Source organism: Balaenoptera acutorostrata, chromosome 13 (genome assembly GCF_949987535.1).
Source record: "Balaenoptera acutorostrata chromosome 13, mBalAcu1.1, whole genome shotgun sequence".
NCBI classification, from domain to species: domain Eukaryota; kingdom Metazoa; phylum Chordata; class Mammalia; order Artiodactyla; family Balaenopteridae; genus Balaenoptera; species Balaenoptera acutorostrata.
Window position 1 is genome coordinate 535,429 of NC_080076.1, and position 6,932 is coordinate 542,360.

Consider the following 6,932-nt stretch of genomic DNA (forward strand, 5'->3'; position numbering starts at 1 on the left):
AGATTAGCGATTTTGGTAGTCAAGAATTAACTCTTCACTGGTGAGTGAAGTTCAGGTGTGGGTCCCATGGGGCTGCTGTGTTTTGCACACTGGTCAGTGAGAGTCTGTCTGAGTTTCCTGGGTCTCCTGTAATTAGGGCCCTCAGACTGGTGACTTGACCCAGTTCTGGAGGCTGGAGTCAGACCCACGTGTCGGCAGGGCTGGTCCTCCGGGGCCTGACGGGGAGTCTGTGCCTAGCCCCCTGCTGGCCCTGCTGGCTTCTGGCATCTTCGGTGTCCCTTGGCTGGTGATGCTTCGCCCCAGTCCCAGCCTTCGTCTTCACGTGGTGTTCTCCCCGTGTGCATGTCTGTGTGCAAGCGTCCCCACTGGGTGGGGGCCACCCTGCTCCGGCATGACCTCATCTTGACTAGTTACACCTGCAACAGCCCCGTCTCTAGAAAGGGCACATTCTGAGGTCCTGGTGTGAGGATTCCCAACATGCGAACTTTCAGGGGGCACAATTCGACCCACAGCAGAACCAAAGGCTTGAGTTCAGGAAAAGGGAAAAATCATCTTTTATTCTTCTGGTTATAAAAACAGTGCAATAAATAATGATTTTTGGATTCCCTTTAAATATAAAAAGTAAGAGGTGTTTCTCCTTCCTCCTCAGATGGTATCTAACGCACTTGAATGCATCGTATTTTCCATAGCAACCAGGACCCTTCAGTCCGTGCAGCTGGTTTCCTTATCACGATCTCAGGTTTCTCTCCTGAGTCTCATCCCAGCAGCGTGCTGTTGGTTGGGATCTTCCCGGGCACGTCTCAGGGCACACAGCCTCTGAGGTGGAAGGGGGCATACGGCGTGGAGGCAGCCTGGGGCCCCTACCTGGTTTCACAGCCAGGCTCTGTCGTTACTGAGGACCTTGGGCGAGTGGCCCCCGGAGCTCCGTTTCCTCCCGTGTGAAGGGGGTGATGGTGTCTGCTGTCCGACGTGTGCTACACGCAGATCAATTAGAACAGTGCCTGGTGGGCCCTCCGTGGTGTGAAAACACCCACTGCCTCCTCAGATTGACTCATTGTTGAAACATGAGGAGTACATACCAAAGAATGACATCAACAAATACAAAAAAAAGCTACACGCTCACACGAAGGAGTGTACTTTTAAATGAATATAAAATTCAAATGTAAATCTGCAGTTTAATATCTCTAGCTTTAATTTTCCCATTTACAATATAGTATAATACCATATCAAATGAGGTGCTAATGAAAAAAGTCAACGTGACCCCGAGTACCTGGCATATAAGAGACGTTCAATAATATACTTCCGGGACTTCCCTGGTGGCGCAGTGCTTAAGAATACACCTGCCAATGCAGGGGACATGGGTTCGAGCCCTGGTCCGGGAAGATCCCACATGCCCTGGAGCAACTAAGCCCATGTGTCACAACTACTGAGCCTGCGCACCTGGAGGCCGTGCTCTGCAACAAGAGAAGCCACCACAATGAGAAGCCTGCACACCGCAACAAAGAGTAGCCCCTGCTCGCGGCAACTAGAGAAAGCCTGTGTGCAGCAACGAAGACCCAACGCAGCCACAAATAAATTTATTTTAAAAAATTATAATAATAATATACTTCCGACACTTACTCAAAACAAATACTGTAGCCAGTAATCACCCGAAAAGATGCTCACCGTCATTAGTCACTGAGGGAATGCAAAGCAAAACCAGGAGATGCCTCTTCACACCCACTAGAATGGGTGTGAATAGATTCAAAGGTCACTTATTACAAGTGTTGACAAGGATGTGGAGAAATTGTACCCTCATACACTGCTGGTGGGAAGGTAAAGTAGTGTAGTCACTTTGGAAAACAGTTTGGCAGTTCCTCAAAGAGTAAAATGTAGAATTACCATTTGACCCATCGGTGTCACTCCTAGGTATATATCTCAGAGAATCGAACATGTATGTCCACACAGAAAGTTGGACACGAACATTTATGGCAGCATTATTCATAAGAGCCAAAGAAGGCAGACAACTCAAATGTCCATCAACTGCCGAGTGGATAAAGGCAATGTGGTACAACCATGCAATGGAAAATCACTTGGTCATAAGAAGGAATGAAGTACTGACATAGGCTCAAAACTTGAAAACGTTAAGGTAAGTAAAAGAAGCTAGTTACTACATAGTGTACGATCCCATTTATAGGAAACGTCCAGAATAGGTAAATCCAAAGAGACAGAAAGTAGATTAGTGGTTGCTTAAGACTGGGGTGAATGGGGAGATTGGGTAGTGATAGCTGATGGGTACAGAGTTTCTTCTTGAGATGATGAAAATGTTCCAAAATTGATTGTGGTGATGGTTGTACATTTCTGTGAATATACCAAAAAATCATTGAATTGGATGCTTTAATTGGATGAATTGTATGGCATGTGAATTATATCTCTCATTGATAAAGCTTTATTAACTGTTAACAAAAAATAAGCAAGCAAAAAGGTTGCACTTCACATTTGTAAACTTACTGTATATTTATTGTAAATTTGTTTTATTTATAAGTTGTAATAAGTTCATTCACATTTGACTTTAATAACTATCTTTTTCACTGGTGCTTTGTAACTGCAATATTGTTGAATTTATAATGATTTGGCCTCTTCATTCCAAGTTTATATCTTATTGTAGTAAGCTTATCATTGTAATAATAAGCTTATATCTTATTACTATCTACCTCACCCTGAACCAAGTAACTAATAAGCCATTTTCTTAAATCCTTCCAAGCACCTGCCAGGTAGATAGTTTGCAGAGAAGGAAACTAAAGCATAGATTGCCCAAAGTTACAACTAGTTGCAGAGGACATGAATTCAAAACCTAGATCTGCAGGGCTACCAAACCTTACCTCACTGCTGTGCATATTGCTTTAATCAAGTTGAAATTAACTAGTAGAGAAAGTATGCTGACACCCCTGGTTCTCTGGGCATCGAATGACTTCTGTTTCCCAACCTTCCCAGGATGGCTTTTATGCAAAGTACAGGAATTAGACATGGCAGCTGACACAGAGGCAACCAGCCTAGGAGGTACAGAATATATTCAGGAATATAGTAAGTCATCAGGTACACTAGAGAGACTGACATACACACAGCAGACATGCAAGAGTATTCATTGCAGCATCATTTGGAAACAAATGGCAAATAGTCAAAGGACTATTACACTGAAGTTAGTTACATTGATCTAGACCTATACATATCAACACAGGCGAATCTCAAACTACTGAATGGAAAAGCCAGGTCCAGAAGGATACTATGGCATGATGCCATTCATATAGTTTTAAGACATTCAAAACAAGATCTGAAACAGTAAAGCAATCAGCAGCCTCCTGTGTTTGCACTAGGCTGTTATGTAGGCGTCCAAGGGTCTGTAGGCTAGACTGCCCTATTCTGCCTGCGCTGAGCCCGGACGAGATGAGGAGCTTGGGGCACCAACAGAATCAAAGCATCTACCGTGTAAAACTACCCTAGAAAACCGCATCACTGATGATTCCAAAAACCACACTGAAAGTTTGGTTTCTTGGGTTGCTCAGTTAAAATGCAGGGTGTTCTCGTGACCTCCCCAGATTGCCTGGAAAAGTCTGAGGTCTTGAAAATCAGACCAGGACATTTTGGAAGACTTGCTTTAAGTGGGTATCATTTTGAATTGTTTTTCCTACATTGTTTTTATTAATGGCTTTTAAAATACATCTGATCGTAGCATTCTCCTGTGGCAGTCTTACATTTATCATCACAGGTTCTGTAAGAACACCGCAGCTCCCCCAGGAGCTCAGCGTTACCTCCCCTGCTCTCTGGGGGCCACGTCACGCTGGTCTTCTCCAGTCACTGCTGTGGTCCCCAGCCCTCCCTCTGGCCTCTGGTTTTCTTGCTCAAAAAGTGGTCAAGTTCTCACACGTCTCCATGGACAAAAAGCATCATATAAAAGATTGCAAAGTATTCTGAAACCCTCAAAATTCATTCATTAATTCAAAGAAAATGTTTGAGTAGCATCTGGGGACCTGGGGTGAACAAAATCAATCCAGTTGATGCCTTGTGGAGAAGACAATCAAAAGTAAAAGTAAGATTACAACTGTGATAGTCAGCAAGAGATCCCATAAAATTACTTCAGGCCCAGACAGGCGCTCAAGGAAAGAATCTCTGGGGAAATTATTTTCAAGCTGAGATCAGATATAAAAAGTGCTAACTAGGCGTGTGTGTGTGTGTGTGTGTGTGTGTGTGTGTGTGTGTGTGTGTGTGCAAGCGCATAACTCCATTCCAGAGGGGACCTTGGGAGCCAGGCCCCATGGTGGGAGGGAGCGGGGCTCGTCTTGCGGGGAGAGTGTAGTGGGATGCGGGGGGTGGGGGTGGGTAAGGGGGCTGCTGGCAGCTGCGGAGGCTTTGCTTGGGGAAGGAGGTGTGAGGTGATGGAATTTCAGTTCTGAAAAGATCTTTCTTGCCCAAGCTTGGAGCTGAAGGGAGATTTGGGGGGAGTTAAAAATCGATGGTAATAGATTGGGCAATTGTAAAAAAGGAAGTGAAATGTGAGAATTTAAAACTTCAGACAACTGCACCCAGAACTTCTGCCTTATAGGTTCAACCCTTTATTATTAAGCTTTATGTTTTCATAAGTTTCATAACAGATACATGAATGCAGGATTTGATATTGAAGTAACTCCATTTTACTTAAGTATTCAATGAATACACTGCTTTCTACTAAAATTTTGTGTTAGTCCAGTTTAGATTAGAATAAGAGTAAGTACATGTAAATCCATCTGTTACTTTCCCTCTTTTCCTTATGAAAACATTCTCACTTCTTTTAAATATATGTAACAGGGTGCTGGAAAATAGCAATTTTTTATAAAAACATTAGGAAGATATTGAAACAGGTATGATATTATAAAATGCCAAATAATCTCTTTAAAGCTAGATGTCTGTGGTTTGAGTGAATAATTGAGATGTCAGACAAATGAGCCAATAAAAGGGGATCAGCTTGGGACTTTCTTTAGAAAGAAGTTAGTATATTTTTGACAATATCAATGTTTTTATTTTAGTTAATAACTAATAGAAGCTTTCTTTTCTACTTATTTAATTTCTTAAAAATCCTGGACTTCAAATTGTGTTCTATATTACTGATGAAGACTCAAATCTGTTTAGTTTAATTCAAGTATCTGCTCCAGTTTCTGCTAAAATTATAATTATGGCTAAGATGCTTTGAGATTTTTCACATAATCAAATGGAAATATCGTGATTTTAAACCACCAAGAATATTGAATTTAAATGATGCTATTTTAAAACTCTGGGTTTAAACTTTGGGTTTGCATCACTGTGGGGGGTGTGAGAGGACCCTTCCTTTCTTTCCTTTGGTGCGTTCTGCTCAATGTGCTTGGCCTGTGGTCATACTTCTGGCCCTGGTGAAATGTGCAGAGAATTCGTGGATAACAGTGCTCATTAAAGCATTATTTAGAGTAGCAAGGAAGTGAGAAATAACCTCCAAGTCCAAGGAATAGTTAAGGGGGTGGTTAAATTATTTCAACCACATAATAGAATATTAGTAACCATAAAAAGTGTGTATGAAACTTTCACCTGGGGAAAAGTGTTTATGATATGAGAACAGGATATTAGATTATAAACAATATGATCAAGTGCCTGCATAGAAAAAAGTATTGACAGTGGTTAATTCTAAATTGTAGAATTATGAGTGATTTTGACTTTTGTATAAAGAGTATGATTTATTTTATATGCAGGAATAATGTTATTTTTTACAGTGAGAGCCTTTTTAGGTGATCATAGCTCTATTTGTACTTCGGCTCAGAGACAGGTGAATTGAACAATTGTTTGAAAGCATCTCTAACTGACAAAGTAAACTTAGGTGCAATCTTTGTGCATCTCCTTGGTAACTACCTCTATGGGGGCTGGAGTGGGTGAGGGTGTCCCAGGAAGCAATCATGGAGCTCCTGTGTCACCTGTTTCTTTGGTTGTCCTTTGATTTGGTTTCCTTTGGTTTGGAGAACATACTGTTAGAATCTGCTTGGACTGGGCAGATTAAACAGAGTCTTCCCCAAAACTGTGTGACTGGAATTATTGAATTGGAATGCAGCTATTAAAAAAGCAACTTCTGGGATTTCCCTGGCAGTCCAGTGGTTAAGACTCTACACTTCCAATACAGGGGGTGTGGGTTCGATGCCTGGTTGGGGAACTTAGATCCCAAGTGCTGCAGCGGCCAAAAAAAAAAAAAAAAAAGGCAACTTCTTTGAGAAAACTGCTTGTGGTAATTTAAAGAAGGATCTATATAGAACTTAATTCTGGAAAAAAAAATTGACCTAATATAACTCATGCTTTTCCTCCATGATTTACAAATATTAGGTATGCATTGAAAAGTGTTCTGCCATTTTACAACCATCTTTGTTAAGTGGTTAATCACCTTCTTAATTACATTCTTATTGCATTGCCTTTGTTCTTTTAATCTTTTATTTTACTAAAATGAATTCTTTTTTTTTTTTTTTTGGCTGTGTTGGGTCTTCGTTTCTGTGCAAGGGCTTTCTCTAGTTGCGGCGAGCGGGGGCCACTCTTCATCGCGGTGCGCGGGCCTCTCACTATTGCGGCCTCTCTTGTTGCGGAGCACAGGCTCCAGACGTGCAGGCTCAGTAGTTGTGGCTCACGGGCCTAGTTGCTCCGCGGCATGTGGGATCCTCCCAGACCAGGGCTCGAACCTGTGTCCCCTGCATTGGCAGGCAGATTCTCAACCACTGCGCCACCAGGGAAGCCCCTAAAATGAATTCTTAAATACTAAAAATAAGAACTCGTGTTATGCAGATTATTACTCAAAAAGTACAGTTTTCACTTTTTCACATTTTCAAATGACTAGTCTACTGTCTTCAAGTCTGTAAGAAAAAAACTGAAAGAAGTAACGATTGATTTATATATCAATTAATGTACAGTTAAGT